We start from the raw sequence: 16900 nt of genomic DNA on the forward strand, positions 1-16900 counted from the left end.
ATTTAAAAAAAACTCAATACAACTGGAAATCAGCCCCCCGAAACGAGAACGGGGACCCATGAATGGCGGCCCATGACTTGAGGTTGCGTGTAACGGTGAAATAAACATCACGGCTGTGACGAAACGGTGCTGTTATTGCCCCACGGCTCACTCCCTTTCGTGATGTGTTGCTTTAATGTGACCTAAGTAAGTGATCTAAATTAGCAGGTGTTTTTTTGTTTGTTTGTTTGTTTTTAACAGCAAATATTGGGCTTGTCCCACCCATGAGCTGTAACTGTGATTGGTTGTAGTTCTGCTCTGCGTTGACATCCTGTAACAGACTTTCCCCCCCATGTTGTCAGTTTCCTCAAACGTACACTGACCCCTACTGGCAGGCTTGGGTTACTTTTATCCACAGCATTCCCTCCACAGAGTTCTTGTTGAATATTTTCCAGTGTTTTGTTTTGAGAGCAACTGGCTATAATTAAGCCAAACTACAACTGATTGGTTTCCATCCCATGGCAGGCCATGCAGGTGGGCTTAAACGGCATCTGACGCTGAAATGTTTCGACTCTGAAGACTCCAAAGACCGTATGAAATGTAACACAAGGACGTACATGTAAAAGAAAGGGTAATGCGTTGTAGATTTGTGAAAGCGTAAAGTAAGATGGAGTAAAAGTAAGAAAAGCAAGTGAAAGAATGTGCATGTAAGTGCTTGAGGATGGCAAAAGCTTACAGCACCTGGTATTCCCAGGCGGTCTCCCATCCAAGTACTAACCAGGCCCGACCCTGCTTAGCTTCCGAGATCAGACGAGATCGGGCGTGCTCAGGGTGGTATGGCCGTAAGCGAGAGCACTGCTTCCACTCAGCCTATTTATAAGCATGCGGCAAAAGACGGCTGCCTTTTCCACACTACAGGGGACACACATTTACTCGCCCTCCTTTCTTACTTCCAAAGCAACCCCACCAAGCTCATTCAAACCAATCACACATTTCATTGCTCTCTCCTGTCCTCCTTCTGTTTTCACAAAAAAATAAAACAACAAAACTTGCTCTTTTGGCTGACACTTGAACATTCAGCAACAAAGGCTAACGCCGGCCGCCAGACTCGGCCTTGTCAACATAAAAGTCACATAAGCCACATGAGTCGAATGGGCTTGTGAAACGGGACAATTACAAAATCACAAATCTTTCTCAACTGTCTTGGCTCCTTTTATTTACACCCCTAAATTCCACATACTAAGGTACAACAGGAATACGGGATAAATGCAGAGGCTACTTCCTACCAATATGGAAGCCGGGCAAAAAAAAAAAAAGAAAAAAGCTCACGCTAGCACGCCGGGCGAAGCATCGCTCTGAGGTGAGTTGCGAGTCGCAGGGATGCCGGTGAAGCAGGCTCGGGCTGAGTGGGCCAGCCAGCCTTTTGACTTAGGGAAGTGGCGTCGCCATGTCAAGTTCAAAGAGCTCTGTGAAGCTTTAGGGGGACAAAAGAACAACTGTTGTAGATGCAGGCAGGTCTGGGAGGAGAATTTAAAAAAAAAACTCAATACAACTGGAAATCAGCCCCCCGAAACGAGAACGGGGACCCATGAATGGCGGCCCATGACTTGAGGTTGCGTGTAACGGTGAAATAAACATCACGGCTGTGACGAAACGGTGCTGTTATTGCCCCACGGCTCACTCCCTTTCGTGATGTGTTGCTTTAATGTGACCTAAGTAAGTGATCTAAATTAGCAGGTGTTTTTTTGTTTGTTTGTTTGTTTTTAACAGCAAATATTGGGCTTGTCCCACCCATGAGCTGTAACTGTGATTGGTTGTAGTTCTGCTCTGCGTTGACATCCTGTAACAGACTTTCCCCCCCATGTTGTCAGTTTCCTCAAACGTACACTGACCCCTACTGGCAGGCTTGGGTTACTTTTATCCACAGCATTCCCTCCACAGAGTTCTTGTTGAATATTTTCCAGTGTTTTGTTTTGAGAGCAACTGGCTATAATTAAGCCAAACTACAACTGATTGGTTTCCATCCCATGGCAGGCCATGCAGGTGGGCTTAAACGGCATCTGACGCTGAAATGTTTCGACTCTGAAGACTCCAAAGACCGTATGAAATGTAACACAAGGACGTACATGTAAAAGAAAGGGTAATGCGTTGTAGATTTGTGAAAGCGTAAAGTAAGATGGAGTAAAAGTAAGAAAAGCAAGTGAAAGAATGTGCTTGAGGATGGCAAAAGCTTACAGCACCTGGTATTCCCAGGCGGTCTCCCATCCAAGTACTAACCAGGCCCGACCCTGCTTAGCTTCCGAGATCAGACGAGATCGGGCGTGCTCAGGGTGGTATGGCCGTAAGCGAGAGCACTGCTTCCACTCAGCCTATTTATAAGCATGCGGCAAAAGACGGCTGCCTTTTCCACACTACAGGGGACACACATTTACTCGCCCTCCTTTCTTACTTCCAAAGCAACCCCACCAAGCTCATTCAAACCAATCACACATTTCATTGCTCTCTCCTGTCCTCCTTCTCTTTTCACAAAAAAAATAAAACAACAAAACTTGCTCTTTTGGCTGACACTTGAACATTCAGCAACAAAGGCTAACGCCGGCCGCCAGACTCGGCCTTGTCAACATAAAAGTCACATAAGCCACATGAGTCGAATGGGCTTGTGAAACGGGACAATTACAAAATCACAAATCTTTCTCAACTGTCTTGGCTCCTTTTATTTACACCCCTAAATTCCACATACTAAGGTACAACAGGAATACGGGATAAATGCAGAGGCTACTTCCTACCAATATGGAAGCCGGGCAAAAAAAAAAAAAGAAAAAAGCTCACGCTAGCACGCCGGGCGAAGCATCGCTCTGAGGTGAGTTGCGAGTCGCAGGGATGCCGGTGAAGCAGGCTCGGGCTGAGTGGGCCAGCCAGCCTTTTGACTTAGGGAAGTGGCGTCGCCATGTCAAGTTCAAAGAGCTCTGTGAAGCTTTAGGGGGACAAAAGAACAACTGTTGTAGATGCAGGCAGGTCTGGGAGGAGAATTTTAAAAAAACTCAATACAACTGGAAATCAGCCCCCCGAAACGAGAACGGGGACCCATGAATGGCGGCCCATGACTTGAGGTTGCGTGTAACGGTGAAATAAACATCACGGCTGTGACGAAACGGTGCTGTTATTGCCCCACGGCTCACTCCCTTTCGTGATGTGTTGCTTTAATGTGACCTAAGTAAGTGATCTAAATTAGCAGGTGTTTTTTTGTTTGTTTGTTTGTTTTTAACAGCAAATATTGGGCTTGTCCCACCCATGAGCTGTAACTGTGATTGGTTGTAGTTCTGCTCTGCGTTGACATCCTGTAACAGACTTTCCCCCCCATGTTGTCAGTTTCCTCAAACGTACACTGACCCCTACTGGCAGGCTTGGGTTACTTTTATCCACAGCATTCCCTCCACAGAGTTCTTGTTGAATATTTTCCAGTGTTTTGTTTTGAGAGCAACTGGCTATAATTAAGCCAAACTACAACTGATTGGTTTCCATCCCATGGCAGGCCATGCAGGTGGGCTTAAACGGCATCTGACGCTGAAATGTTTCGACTCTGAAGACTCCAAAGACCGTATGAAATGTAACACAAGGACGTACATGTAAAAGAAAGGGTAATGCGTTGTAGATTTGTGAAAGCGTAAAGTAAGATGGAGTAAAAGTAAGAAAAGCAAGTGAAAGAATGTGCTTGAGGATGGCAAAAGCTTACAGCACCTGGTATTCCCAGGCGGTCTCCCATCCAAGTACTAACCAGGCCCGACCCTGCTTAGCTTCCGAGATCAGACGAGATCGGGCGTGCTCAGGGTGGTATGGCCGTAAGCGAGAGCACTGCTTCCACTCAGCCTATTTATAAGCATGCGGCAAAAGACGGCTGCCTTTTCCACACTACAGGGGACACACATTTACTCGCCCTCCTTTCTTACTTCCAAAGCAACCCCACCAAGCTCATTCAAACCAATCACACATTTCATTGAATCAGAATCAGAATCAGAATCAGAATCTCTTTATTTCACCAAGTATGTTACCCATACAAGGAATTTGTCTTGGTGAGAGCAACACGCATGACAAGTAGCAAGAAACACAGAACACAGTCTTAAACTAAAGGAAAATGACACTAAACAATAAATAGGGTAGGGGATAAATTAAAAAAAGTAGAAAGTACTAAAGGTAATAAAGGTAATAAAGAGCTGAAAAATATATTTACAGAAAAGAAAAGGACATCTGTACAGGTGTGCAAATAGTCATAGTGCAAAATAGGCAGAGTGCAAATAACTGTTCAGTCCGGTTTGGTACAGTTCAGTTGTAAGTTTAGAGGTTTACAGTGGGAGGTGACCACTGTGATTGAGGAGCGCTACAGCTCTGGGGAAGAAGCTGTTAGCATGACGTGTTGTGCTGGTTTTGATGGACCGCAGTCTTCTACCCGAGGGGAGTGTCTGGAAGAGGAGGTGTCCAGGATGTGAGGGGTCAGATGTAATCTTGCCAGCCCGCTTCCTCATCCTGCTGGAGTAGATCTGCTGAAGTGATGGCAGGTTACATCCTATGATCCTCTCTGCTGTCCTGATGATGCGCTGGAGTTTGGTTCTTTCTTGTGAGGTGGAGGAACCAAACCAGATAGTTATGGAGGCTGTGATAATGGACTCGATGATCGCTGTGTAGAACTGGATCATCAGGGTCTGTGGCAGGTTGAATTTCTTGAGCTGTCTCAAGAAGTACATTCTTTGTTGAGCTTTCTTGATGATGGAGATGGTGTTTTTCTCCCATTTCAAGTCTCTGGAAATGGTGGTGCCCAGGAACTTGAGTGACTCCACCATTGATACTGCAGTGTTGTTGATGTGGAGGGGGGGAAGGGTGGGTGGATTGCGTCGGAAGTCCACCACCATCTCTACAGTCTTTTCTGTGTTTAGCAGCAGGTGGTTGTTGCTGCACCAGGACACCAGCTGCTCAATTTCCTTTCTGTAAGCAGACTCATCACCGTTGGCTATGAGGCCCACCAGAGTGGAGTCATCTGCAAATTTCAGGATCTTTACAGCTGGATCTTTGGAGACACAATCATTAGTGTAGAGGCTGAAGAGAAGGGGTGAAAGAACACAACCCTGAGGGACTCCAGTACTGAGTGTCCGGAGGTCTGAATTGTGCTTCCCCAGCCGCACCTGCTGTCTCCTGTCTGTCAGAAAATCCACGATCCACCGACACATGGAGTCTGGCACTGACAGCTGGGAGAGCTTGGCCTGAAGAAGCTGCGGCACAACAGTGTTAAAAGCCGAGCTAAAGTCCACAAACAAAACCCTAGCATAGTTTCCATGGCTGTCGAGATGTTGCAGGATAAAGTGCAGGGTCAGGTTGACCACATCATCGACAGACCTGTTTGCTCGGTACGCAAACTGCAGGGGGTCCAGCAGGGGATCTGTGATGGACTTCAGGTGGGCTAGGATCAGGCGTTCAAAGACCTTCATGACTACAGAGGTCAGGGCGACAGGCCTGTAATCATTCAGTCCGGTGATGGTGGATTTCTTGGGAACTGGAATGATGGTGGAGGTTTTGAAGCAGGCTGGAACAGAGCAGAGTTCCAGTGATCTGTTAAAAATGTCTGTAAACACTGGAGCTAGTTGGTCACAGCAGTGTTTTAGGGTGGATGGAGAGACTGAGTCGGGCCCGGGGGCTTTCCTCACCTTCTGTCTGCTGAAGAGCCTGTGAACATCCTGCCGGTTGATGCAGAGATGAGCAGGAGGCAGAGGTGAGAGGGCCAGGGTGGGGGTGGAGGTGGAGGGGGGTGATGGGTGGTAGACGGTCCGATTGTCTTTTGTGAGTTCAAATCTGCAGTAGAACTCATTCAGGTCGTTGGTGAGGTGTCGGTCGTTCAGGAGGAGGGGGGTCTTTCTCACCTTGTGACCAGTGAGAAGCTGTAGGCCTTTCCAGGCTGAAGATGGGTCGTTAGCAGTGATGTGTCTGTTCAGCTGCTCTGAGTACTTGCTCTTCGCAGCTCTAATCCCTTTCTCCAGTCTGTATTTGGCCTCCTTAAAGACAGTTCTATCTCCACTCCTGAACGCTTCCTCCTTTTCCCTCCGAAGCTGTTTGAGTTCAGCAGTAAACCAGGGTTTGTTGTTACTGTATCTCACCTGTGATTTAGTTGAGATACAGCTGTCTTCACAGAAACTGATGTATGACGTCACAGTGTCTGTGTATTCGTCCAGTCCGTCTGTCGCCTCCTCAAACACAGCCCAGTCTGTGGATTCGAAGCAGCCCTGCAGCTTCTCAATGTCTCCACTGGTCCACCTCTTCACTGTTGTGATGACCGGCTTGTTGCTCTCTCCTGTCCTCCTTCTCTTTTCACAAAAAAAATAAAACAACAAAACTTGCTCTTTTGGCTGACACTTGAACATTCAGCAACAAAGGCTAACGCCGGCCGCCAGACTCGGCCTTGTCAACATAAAAGTCACATAAGCCACATGAGTCGAATGGGCTTGTGAAACGGGACAATTACAAAATCACAAATCTTTCTCAACTGTCTTGGCTCCTTTTATTTACACCCCTAAATTCCACATACTAAGGTACAACAGGAATACGGGATAAATGCAGAGGCTACTTCCTACCAATATGGAAGCCGGGCAAAAAAAAAAAAAAGAAAAAAGCTCACGCTAGCACGCCGGGCGAAGCATCGCTCTGAGGTGAGTTGCGAGTCGCAGGGATGCCGGTGAAGCAGGCTCGGGCTGAGTGGGCCAGCCAGCCTTTTGACTTAGGGAAGTGGCGTCGCCATGTCAAGTTCAAAGAGCTCTGTGAAGCTTTAGGGGGACAAAAGAACAACTGTTGTAGATGCAGGCAGGTCTGGGAGGAGAATTTTAAAAAAACTCAATACAACTGGAAATCAGCCCCCCGAAACGAGAACGGGGACCCATGAATGGCGGCCCATGACTTGAGGTTGCGTGTAACGGTGAAATAAACATCACGGCTGTGACGAAACGGTGCTGTTATTGCCCCACGGCTCACTCCCTTTCGTGATGTGTTGCTTTAATGTGACCTAAGTAAGTGATCTAAATTAGCAGGTGTTTTTTTGTTTGTTTGTTTGTTTTTAACAGCAAATATTGGGCTTGTCCCACCCATGAGCTGTAACTGTGATTGGTTGTAGTTCTGCTCTGCGTTGACATCCTGTAACAGACTTTCCCCCCCATGTTGTCAGTTTCCTCAAACGTACACTGACCCCTACTGGCAGGCTTGGGTTACTTTTATCCACAGCATTCCCTCCACAGAGTTCTTGTTGAATATTTTCCAGTGTTTTGTTTTGAGAGCAACTGGCTATAATTAAGCCAAACTACAACTGATTGGTTTCCATCCCATGGCAGGCCATGCAGGTGGGCTTAAACGGCATCTGACGCTGAAATGTTTCGACTCTGAAGACTCCAAAGACCGTATGAAATGTAACACAAGGACGTACATGTAAAAGAAAGGGTAATGCGTTGTAGATTTGTGAAAGCGTAAAGTAAGATGGAGTAAAAGTAAGAAAAGCAAGTGAAAGAATGTGCATGTAAGTGCTTGAGGATGGCAAAAGCTTACAGCACCCGGTATTCCCAGGTGGTCTCCCATCCAAGTACTAACCAGGCCCGACCCTGCTTAGCTTCCGAGATCAGACGAGATCGGGCGTGCTCAGGGTGGTATGGCCGTAAGCGAGAGCACTGCTTCCACTCAGCCTATTTATAAGCATGCGGCAAAAGACGGCTGCCTTTTCCACACTACAGGGGACACACATTTACTCGCCCTCCTTTCTTACTTCCAAAGCAACCCCACCAAGCTCATTCAAACCAATCACACATTTCATTGCTCTCTCCTGTCCTCCTTCTCTTTTCACAAAAAAATAAAACAACAAAACTTGCTCTTTTGGCTGACACTTGAACATTCAGCAACAAAGGCTAACGCCGGCCGCCAGACTCGGCCTTGTCAACATAAAAGTCACATAAGCCACATGAGTCGAATGGGCTTGTGAAACGGGACAATTACAAAATCACAAATCTTTCTCAACTGTCTTGGCTCCTTTTATTTACACCCCTAAATTCCACATACTAAGGTACAACAGGAATACGGGATAAATGCAGAGGCTACTTCCTACCAATATGGAAGCCGGGCAAAAAAAAAAAAAGAAAAAAGCTCACGCTAGCACGCCGGGCGAAGCATCGCTCTGAGGTGAGTTGCGAGTCGCAGGGATGCCGGTGAAGCAGGCTCGGGCTGAGTGGGCCAGCCAGCCTTTTGACTTAGGGAAGTGGCGTCGCCATGTCAAGTTCAAAGAGCTCTGTGAAGCTTTAGGGGGACAAAAGAACAACTGTTGTAGATGCAGGCAGGTCTGGGAGGAGAATTTTTAAAAAACTCAATACAACTGGAAATCAGCCCCCCGAAACGAGAACGGGGACCCATGAATGGCGGCCCATGACTTGAGGTTGCGTGTAACGGTGAAATAAACATCACGGCTGTGACGAAACGGTGCTGTTATTGCCCCACGGCTCACTCCCTTTCGTGATGTGTTGCTTTAATGTGACCTAAGTAAGTGATCTAAATTAGCAGGTGTTTTTTTGTTTGTTTGTTTGTTTTTAACAGCAAATATTGGGCTTGTCCCACCCATGAGCTGTAACTGTGATTGGTTGTAGTTCTGCTCTGCGTTGACATCCTGTAACAGACTTTCCCCCCCATGTTGTCAGTTTCCTCAAACGTACACTGACCCCTACTGGCAGGCTTGGGTTACTTTTATCCACAGCATTCCCTCCACAGAGTTCTTGTTGAATATTTTCCAGTGTTTTGTTTTGAGAGCAACTGGCTATAATTAAGCCAAACTACAACTGATTGGTTTCCATCCCATGGCAGGCCATGCAGGTGGGCTTAAACGGCATCTGACGCTGAAATGTTTCGACTCTGAAGACTCCAAAGACCGTATGAAATGTAACACAAGGACGTACATGTAAAAGAAAGGGTAATGCGTTGTAGATTTGTGAAAGCGTAAAGTAAGATGGAGTAAAAGTAAGAAAAGCAAGTGAAAGAATGTGCTTGAGGATGGCAAAAGCTTACAGCACCTGGTATTCCCAGGCGGTCTCCCATCCAAGTACTAACCAGGCCCAACCCTGCTTAGCTTCCGAGATCAGACGAGATCGGGCGTGCTCAGGGTGGTATGGCCGTAAGCGAGAGCACTGCTTCCACTCAGCCTATTTATAAGCATGCGGCAAAAGACGGCTGCCTTTTCCACACTACAGGGGACACACATTTACTCGCCCTCCTTTCTTACTTCCAAAGCAACCCCACCAAGCTCATTCAAACCAATCACACATTTCATTGCTCTCTCCTGTCCTCCTTCTCTTTTCACAAAAAAAATAAAACAACAAAACTTGCTCTTTTGGCTGACACTTGAACATTCAGCAACAAAGGCTAACGCCGGCCGCCAGACTCGGCCTTGTCAACATAAAAGTCACATAAGCCACATGAGTCGAATGGGCTTGTGAAACGGGACAATTACAAAATCACAAATCTTTCTCAACTGTCTTGGCTCCTTTTATTTACACCCCTAAATTCCACATACTAAGGTACAACAGGAATACGGGATAAATGCAGAGGCTACTTCCTACCAATATGGAAGCCGGGCAAAAAAAAAAAAAGAAAAAAGCTCACGCTAGCACGCCGGGCGAAGCATCGCTCTGAGGTGAGTTGCGAGTCGCAGGGATGCCGGTGAAGCAGGCTCGGGCTGAGTGGGCCAGCCAGCCTTTTGACTTAGGGAAGTGGCGTCGCCATGTCAAGTTCAAAGAGCTCTGTGAAGCTTTAGGGGGACAAAAGAACAACTGTTGTAGATGCAGGCAGGTCTGGGAGGAGAATTTAAAAAAAACTCAATACAACTGGAAATCAGCCCCCCGAAACGAGAACGGGGACCCATGAATGGCGGCCCATGACTTGAGGTTGCGTGTAACGGTGAAATAAACATCACGGCTGTGACGAAACGGTGCTGTTATTGCCCCACGGCTCACTCCCTTTCGTGATGTGTTGCTTTAATGTGACCTAAGTAAGTGATCTAAATTAGCAGGTGTTTTTTTGTTTGTTTGTTTGTTTTTAACAGCAAATATTGGGCTTGTCCCACCCATGAGCTGTAACTGTGATTGGTTGTAGTTCTGCTCTGCGTTGACATCCTGTAACAGACTTTCCCCCCCATGTTGTCAGTTTCCTCAAACGTACACTGACCCCTACTGGCAGGCTTGGGTTACTTTTATCCACAGCATTCCCTCCACAGAGTTCTTGTTGAATATTTTCCAGTGTTTTGTTTTGAGAGCAACTGGCTATAATTAAGCCAAACTACAACTGATTGGTTTCCATCCCATGGCAGGCCATGCAGGTGGGCTTAAACGGCATCTGACGCTGAAATGTTTCGACTCTGAAGACTCCAAAGACCGTATGAAATGTAACACAAGGACGTACATGTAAAAGAAAGGGTAATGCGTTGTAGATTTGTGAAAGCGTAAAGTAAGATGGAGTAAAAGTAAGAAAAGCAAGTGAAAGAATGTGCTTGAGGATGGCAAAAGCTTACAGCACCTGGTATTCCCAGGCGGTCTCCCATCCAAGTACTAACCAGGCCCAACCCTGCTTAGCTTCCGAGATCAGACGAGATCTGGCGTGCTCAGGGTGGTATGGCCGTAAGCGAGAGCACTGCTTCCACTCAGCCTATTTATAAGCATGCGGCAAAAGACGGCTGCCTTTTCCACACTACAGGGGACACACATTTACTCGCCCTCCTTTCTTACTTCCAAAGCAACCCCACCAAGCTCATTCAAACCAATCACACATTTCATTGCTCTCTCCTGTCCTCCTTCTCTTTTCACAAAAAAAATAAAACAACAAAACTTGCTCTTTTGGCTGACACTTGAACATTCAGCAACAAAGGCTAACGCCGGCCGCCAGACTCGGCCTTGTCAACATAAAAGTCACATAAGCCACATGAGTCGAATGGGCTTGTGAAACGGGACAATTACAAAATCACAAATCTTTCTCAACTGTCTTGGCTCCTTTTATTTACACCCCTAAATTCCACATACTAAGGTACAACAGGAATACGGGATAAATGCAGAGGCTACTTCCTACCAATATGGAAGCCGGGCAAAAAAAAAAAAAAGAAAAAAGCTCACGCTAGCACGCCGGGCGAAGCATCGCTCTGAGGTGAGTTGCGAGTCGCAGGGATGCCGGTGAAGCAGGCTCGGGCTGAGTGGGCCAGCCAGCCTTTTGACTTAGGGAAGTGGCGTCGCCATGTCAAGTTCAAAGAGCTCTGTGAAGCTTTAGGGGGACAAAAGAACAACTGTTGTAGATGCAGGCAGGTCTGGGAGGAGAATTTTAAAAAAACTCAATACAACTGGAAATCAGCCCCCCGAAACGAGAACGGGGACCCATGAATGGCGGCCCATGACTTGAGGTTGCGTGTAACGGTGAAATAAACATCACGGCTGTGACGAAACGGTGCTGTTATTGCCCCACGGCTCACTCCCTTTCGTGATGTGTTGCTTTAATGTGACCTAAGTAAGTGATCTAAATTAGCAGGTGTTTTTTTGTTTGTTTGTTTGTTTTTAACAGCAAATATTGGGCTTGTCCCACCCATGAGCTGTAACTGTGATTGGTTGTAGTTCTGCTCTGCGTTGACATCCTGTAACAGACTTTCCCCCCCATGTTGTCAGTTTCCTCAAACGTACACTGACCCCTACTGGCAGGCTTGGGTTACTTTTATCCACAGCATTCCCTCCACAGAGTTCTTGTTGAATATTTTCCAGTGTTTTGTTTTGAGAGCAACTGGCTATAATTAAGCCAAACTACAACTGATTGGTTTCCATCCCATGGCAGGCCATGCAGGTGGGCTTAAACGGCATCTGACGCTGAAATGTTTCGACTCTGAAGACTCCAAAGACCGTATGAAATGTAACACAAGGACGTACATGTAAAAGAAAGGGTAATGCGTTGTAGATTTGTGAAATTTGTGATTTGTCGAATGGGCTTGTGAAACGGGACAATTACAAAATCACAAATCTTTCTCAACTGTCTTGGCTCCTTTTATTTACACCCCTAAATTCCACATACTAAGGTACAACAGGAATACGGGATAAATGCAGAGGCTACTTCCTACCAATATGGAAGCCGGGCAAAAAAAAAAAAAGAAAAAAGCTCACGCTAGCACGCCGGGCGAAGCATCGCTCTGAGGTGAGTTGCGAGTCGCAGGGATGCCGGTGAAGCAGGCTCGGGCTGAGTGGGCCAGCCAGCCTTTTGACTTAGGGAAGTGGCGTCGCCATGTCAAGTTCAAAGAGCTCTGTGAAGCTTTAGGGGGACAAAAGAACAACTGTTGTAGATGCAGGCAGGTCTGGGAGGAGAATTTTAAAAAAACTCAATACAACTGGAAATCAGCCCCCCGAAACGAGAACGGGGACCCATGAATGGCGGCCCATGACTTGAGGTTGCGTGTAACGGTGAAATAAACATCACGGCTGTGACGAAACGGTGCTGTTATTGCCCCACGGCTCACTCCCTTTCGTGATGTGTTGCTTTAATGTGACCTAAGTAAGTGATCTAAATTAGCAGGTGTTTTTTTGTTTGTTTGTTTGTTTTTAACAGCAAATATTGGGCTTGTCCCACCCATGAGCTGTAACTGTGATTGGTTGTAGTTCTGCTCTGCGTTGACATCCTGTAACAGACTTTCCCCCCCATGTTGTCAGTTTCCTCAAACGTACACTGACCCCTACTGGCAGGCTTGGGTTACTTTTATCCACAGCATTCCCTCCACAGAGTTCTTGTTGAATATTTTCCAGTGTTTTGTTTTGAGAGCAACTGGCTATAATTAAGCCAAACTACAACTGATTGGTTTCCATCCCATGGCAGGCCATGCAGGTGGGCTTAAACGGCATCTGACGCTGAAATGTTTCGACTCTGAAGACTCCAAAGACCGTATGAAATGTAACACAAGGACGTACATGTAAAAGAAAGGGTAATGCGTTGTAGATTTGTGAAAGCGTAAAGTAAGATGGAGTAAAAGTAAGAAAAGCAAGTGAAAGAATGTGCTTGAGGATGGCAAAAGCTTACAGCACCTGGTATTCCCAGGCGGTCTCCCATCCAAGTACTAACCAGGCCCGACCCTGCTTAGCTTCCGAGATCAGACGAGATCTGGCGTGCTCAGGGTGGTATGGCCGTAAGCGAGAGCACTGCTTCCACTCAGCCTATTTATAAGCATGCGGCAAAAGACGGCTGCCTTTTCCACACTACAGGGGACACACATTTACTCGCCCTCCTTTCTTACTTCCAAAGCAACCCCACCAAGCTCATTCAAACCAATCACACATTTCATTGCTCTCTCCTGTCCTCCTTCTCTTTTCACAAAAAAAATAAAACAACAAAACTTGCTCTTTTGGCTGACACTTGAACATTCAGCAACAAAGGCTAACGCCGGCCGCCAGACTCGGCCTTGTCAACATAAAAGTCACATAAGCCACATGAGTCGAATGGGCTTGTGAAACGGGACAATTACAAAATCACAAATCTTTCTCAACTGTCTTGGCTCCTTTTATTTACACCCCTAAATTCCACATACTAAGGTACAACAGGAATACGGGATAAATGCAGAGGCTACTTCCTACCAATATGGAAGCCGGGCAAAAAAAAAAAAAAGAAAAAAGCTCACGCTAGCACGCCGGGCGAAGCATCGCTCTGAGGTGAGTTGCGAGTCGCAGGGATGCCGGTGAAGCAGGCTCGGGCTGAGTGGGCCAGCCAGCCTTTTGACTTAGGGAAGTGGCGTCGCCATGTCAAGTTCAAAGAGCTCTGTGAAGCTTTAGGGGGACAAAAGAACAACTGTTGTAGATGCAGGCAGGTCTGGGAGGAGAATTTAAAAAAAACTCAATACAACTGGAAATCAGCCCCCCGAAACGAGAACGGGGACCCATGAATGGCGGCCCATGACTTGAGGTTGCGTGTAACGGTGAAATAAACATCACGGCTGTGACGAAACGGTGCTGTTATTGCCCCACGGCTCACTCCCTTTCGTGATGTGTTGCTTTAATGTGACCTAAGTAAGTGATCTAAATTAGCAGGTGTTTTTTTGTTTGTTTGTTTGTTTTTAACAGCAAATATTGGGCTTGTCCCACCCATGAGCTGTAACTGTGATTGGTTGTAGTTCTGCTCTGCGTTGACATCCTGTAACAGACTTTCCCCCCCATGTTGTCAGTTTCCTCAAACGTACACTGACCCCTACTGGCAGGCTTGGGTTACTTTTATCCACAGCATTCCCTCCACAGAGTTCTTGTTGAATATTTTCCAGTGTTTTGTTTTGAGAGCAACTGGCTATAATTAAGCCAAACTACAACTGATTGGTTTCCATCCCATGGCAGGCCATGCAGGTGGGCTTAAACGGCATCTGACGCTGAAATGTTTCGACTCTGAAGACTCCAAAGACCGTATGAAATGTAACACAAGGACGTACATGTAAAAGAAAGGGTAATGCGTTGTAGATTTGTGAAAGCGTAAAGTAAGATGGAGTAAAAGTAAGAAAAGCAAGTGAAAGAATGTGCATGTAAGTGCTTGAGGATGGCAAAAGCTTACAACACCCGGTATTCCCAGGTGGTCTCCCATCCAAGTACTAACCAGGCCCTACCCTGCTTAGCTTCCGAGATCAGACGAGATCAGGCGTGCTCAGGGTGGTATGGCCGTAAGCGAGAGCACTGCTTCCACTCAGCCTATTTATAAGCATGCGGCAAAAGACGGCTGCCTTTTCCACACTACAGGGGACACACATTTACTCGCCCTCCTTTCTTACTTCCAAAGCAACCCCACCAAGCTCATTCAAACCAATCACACATTTCATTGCTCTCTCCTGTCCTCCTTCTCTTTTCACAAAAAAAATAAAACAACAAAACTTGCTCTTTTGGCTGACACTTGAACATTCAGCAACAAAGGCTAACGCCGGCCGCCAGACTCGGCCTTGTCAACATAAAAGTCACATAAGCCACATGAGTCGAATGGGCTTGTGAAACGGGACAATTACAAAATCACAAATCTTTCTCAACTGTCTTGGCTCCTTTTATTTACACCCCTAAATTCCACATACTAAGGTACAACAGGAATACGGGATAAATGCAGAGGCTACTTCCTACCAATATGGAAGCCGGGCAAAAAAAAAAAAAGAAAAAAGCTCACGCTAGCACGCCGGGCGAAGCATCGCTCTGAGGTGAGTTGCGAGTCGCAGGGATGCCGGTGAAGCAGGCTCGGGCTGAGTGGGCCAGCCAGCCTTTTGACTTAGGGAAGTGGCGTCGCCATGTCAAGTTCAAAGAGCTCTGTGAAGCTTTAGGGGGACAAAAGAACAACTGTTGTAGATGCAGGCAGGTCTGGGAGGAGAATTTTAAAAAAACTCAATACAACTGGAAATCAGCCCCCCGAAACGAGAACGGGGACCCATGAATGGCGGCCCATGACTTGAGGTTGCGTGTAACGGTGAAATAAACATCACGGCTGTGACGAAACGGTGCTGTTATTGCCCCACGGCTCACTCCCTTTCGTGATGTGTTGCTTTAATGTGACCTAAGTAAGTGATCTAAATTAGCAGGTGTTTTTTTGTTTGTTTGTTTGTTTTTAACAGCAAATATTGGGCTTGTCCCACCCATGAGCTGTAACTGTGATTGGTTGTAGTTCTGCTCTGCGTTGACATCCTGTAACAGACTTTCCCCCCCATGTTGTCAGTTTCCTCAAACGTACACTGACCCCTACTGGCAGGCTTGGGTTACTTTTATCCACAGCATTCCCTCCACAGAGTTCTTGTTGAATATTTTCCAGTGTTTTGTTTTGAGAGCAACTGGCTATAATTAAGCCAAACTACAACTGATTGGTTTCCATCCCATGGCAGGCCATGCAGGTGGGCTTAAACGGCATCTGACGCTGAAATGTTTCGACTCTGAAGACTCCAAAGACCGTATGAAATGTAACACAAGGACGTACATGTAAAAGAAAGGGTAATGCGTTGTAGATTTGTGAAAGCGTAAAGTAAGATGGAGTAAAAGTAAGAAAAGCAAGTGAAAGAATGTGCATGTAAGTGCTTGAGGATGGCAAAAGCTTACAGCACCCGGTATTCCCAGGTGGTCTCCCATCCAAGTACTAACCAGGCCCGACCCTGCTTAGCTTCCGAGATCAGACGAGATCGGGCGTGCTCAGGGTGGTATGGCCGTAAGCGAGAGCACTGCTTCCACTCAGCCTATTTATAAGCATGCGGCAAAAGACGGCTGCCTTTTCCACACTACAGGGGACACACATTTACTCGCCCTCCTTTCTTACTTCCAAAGCAACCCCACCAAGCTCATTCAAACCAATCACACATTTCATTGCTCTCTCCTGTCCTCCTTCTCTTTTCACAAAAAAATAAAACAACAAAACTTGCTCTTTTGGCTGACACTTGAACATTCAGCAACAAAGGCTAACGCCGGCCGCCAGACTCGGCCTTGTCAACATAAAAGTCACATAAGCCACATGAGTCGAATGGGCTTGTGAAACGGGACAATTACAAAATCACAAATCTTTCTCAACTGTCTTGGCTCCTTTTATTTACACCCCTAAATTCCACATACTAAGGTACAACAGGAATACGGGATAAATGCAGAGGCTACTTCCTACCAATATGGAAGCCGGGCAAAAAAAAAAAAAGAAAAAAGCTCACGCTAGCACGCCGGGCGAAGCATCGCTCTGAGGTGAGTTGCGAGTCGCAGGGATGCCGGTGAAGCAGGCTCGGGCTGAGTGGGCCAGCCAGCCTTTTGACTTAGGGAAGTGGCGTCGCCATGTCAAGTTCAAAGAGCTCTGTGAAGCTTTAGGGGGACAAAAGAACAACTGTTGTAGATGCAGGCAGGTCTGGGAGGAGAATTTTAAAAAAACTCAATAC

The 16900-nt window shown here is 46.6% G+C and overlaps 9 non-coding genes across 9 annotated transcripts; all 9 read right to left on the minus strand.

Annotated features, from left to right (window-relative positions):
* Window positions 1–708: 708 nt before the first annotated feature.
* On the minus strand, window positions 709–827 carry LOC140576218 (5S ribosomal RNA). Its single transcript, XR_011981443.1, has one exon. It is a non-coding gene; the product is annotated as a 5S ribosomal RNA (ribosomal RNA).
* Window positions 828–2207: 1380 nt separating this feature from the next.
* LOC140576219 (5S ribosomal RNA) lies at window positions 2208–2326 on the minus strand. The gene has a single exon (XR_011981444.1). It is a non-coding gene; the product is annotated as a 5S ribosomal RNA (ribosomal RNA).
* Window positions 2327–3705: 1379 nt separating this feature from the next.
* LOC140576221 (5S ribosomal RNA) lies at window positions 3706–3824 on the minus strand. The gene has a single exon (XR_011981446.1). It is a non-coding gene; the product is annotated as a 5S ribosomal RNA (ribosomal RNA).
* Window positions 3825–7544: 3720 nt separating this feature from the next.
* On the minus strand, window positions 7545–7663 carry LOC140576388 (5S ribosomal RNA). Its single transcript, XR_011981603.1, has one exon. It is a non-coding gene; the product is annotated as a 5S ribosomal RNA (ribosomal RNA).
* A 1378-nt stretch (window positions 7664–9041) lies between these two features.
* LOC140575853 (5S ribosomal RNA) lies at window positions 9042–9160 on the minus strand. The gene has a single exon (XR_011981110.1). It is a non-coding gene; the product is annotated as a 5S ribosomal RNA (ribosomal RNA).
* Window positions 9161–10539: 1379 nt separating this feature from the next.
* On the minus strand, window positions 10540–10658 carry LOC140575636 (5S ribosomal RNA). The gene has a single exon (XR_011980907.1). It is a non-coding gene; the product is annotated as a 5S ribosomal RNA (ribosomal RNA).
* Window positions 10659–13064: 2406 nt separating this feature from the next.
* LOC140575674 (5S ribosomal RNA) lies at window positions 13065–13183 on the minus strand. The gene has a single exon (XR_011980943.1). It is a non-coding gene; the product is annotated as a 5S ribosomal RNA (ribosomal RNA).
* A 1390-nt stretch (window positions 13184–14573) lies between these two features.
* Window positions 14574–14692, minus strand: LOC140575706 (5S ribosomal RNA). Its single transcript, XR_011980972.1, has one exon. It is a non-coding gene; the product is annotated as a 5S ribosomal RNA (ribosomal RNA).
* A 1389-nt stretch (window positions 14693–16081) lies between these two features.
* LOC140576389 (5S ribosomal RNA) lies at window positions 16082–16200 on the minus strand. The gene has a single exon (XR_011981604.1). It is a non-coding gene; the product is annotated as a 5S ribosomal RNA (ribosomal RNA).
* Window positions 16201–16900: the final 700 nt, after the last annotated feature.

Source organism: Salminus brasiliensis, chromosome 13, assembly GCF_030463535.1.
Source record: "Salminus brasiliensis chromosome 13, fSalBra1.hap2, whole genome shotgun sequence".
Taxonomy (NCBI): Eukaryota; Metazoa; Chordata; class Actinopteri; order Characiformes; family Bryconidae; genus Salminus; species Salminus brasiliensis.